Source organism: Salvelinus sp. IW2-2015, linkage group LG11 (assembly GCF_002910315.2).
Source record: "Salvelinus sp. IW2-2015 linkage group LG11, ASM291031v2, whole genome shotgun sequence".
NCBI lineage: Eukaryota > Metazoa > Chordata > Actinopteri > Salmoniformes > Salmonidae > Salvelinus > Salvelinus sp. IW2-2015.
Genome location: NC_036851.1, coordinates 40410742 through 40411902, shown reverse-complemented (window position 1 = coordinate 40411902; position 1161 = coordinate 40410742). Strand labels below are relative to the sequence as shown.

General features: G+C 42.8%; 1 pseudogene; it reads left to right on the top strand.

Moving 5' to 3' along the window:
• The window catches only part of LOC111970722 (voltage-dependent calcium channel subunit alpha-2/delta-3-like), a 105425-nt pseudogene that overhangs the window by 30461 nt on the left and 73803 nt on the right, over positions 1–1161 (top strand).

Sequence of the window (1161 nt, the reverse complement as noted above, 5' to 3'; positions counted from 1 at the left end):
GTGTGTGTGTGTGTGTGTGTGTGTGTGTGTGTGTGTGTGTGTGCGTGCGTGATTGTGTGGGGGAGAGTGGGGGAGGGGCAAAACGCAGGAAGCAGTCACTGTACGAAAATGGGGGAAAATGAAATGGAATCACTCAAAGGGTGACTTTGCTAATGTTGTAATTTTACAGACCATCAGAGAGGATGCATAAGACAAATTAATCAGAATGTGAGCTGCAACTGTGAGTCCAGCTCCTGCAACAGCACACTGCAACACAGTCCAGAGCTAAGGCAGAGCTAAGGGTTCATTAGTGCACCGGCAGTGACCGTGCTGACTGCAGTACTATAACACCACAGATACATGTATGGGAAATTAGAGGTGATACAGAAAGTGTTTCATATATAAAGCCCTTCATCGAATTCCCTTCACATTACAGTCATATAATTTAAAGTCACCCACCACCAATGTGCCCTGCCTGACTGTGTGTGGATAATGTTATGCATTAGTTCCAATGAGACTAGTGTATTGTTAGTGTGTAGGACATGTAACGTAGCACTGTGACCTTCACGGATGTGGCATCATTAGACTCCACTCTCCTCTCAATTTCTATTGAGACACACATAGCAAGGAAAGACAGACCTGGGTATTGAACCCCCATTTMTAAAGACATTTTGTAGTCTGTAGTTGGCTCCGGAATGTCCTTACACTCTGTATGACTCTGTAACGTAATGTGCTGTGTATCTAGCTAAGTGTCTTTCTCTTCATGGTTCCAGGGGTCAAATGGCATCCAGACGAACACGGGGTCATCGCCTTTGACTGCAGGAACAGGAAATGGTATGCTTTTTCACAATAGGTCAGCGTTAGCCAATGATGAAACTGTTTTTCCTCTTGCTGTGTAGCCTACAATATCATGCTTTACTTGTTTGTGCAGCGTACATTATGGCAAAATCTTGATCCCTGTCGTGTATTTTGTTAATGTGTTGTGTGTTGCTTTAGCTCTGCATTGATTCCAGTCAGTGTTTGCTGCATTGCAGTCCAAGTTTGGGCAGCATGTTTTGTGTTGTTATGCCACACGCTATATACCCCCGATAGATAGATAGATAGATAGATAGATAGATAGATAGATAGATAGATAGATAGATAGATAGATAGATAGATAGATAGATAGATAGATAGATAGAT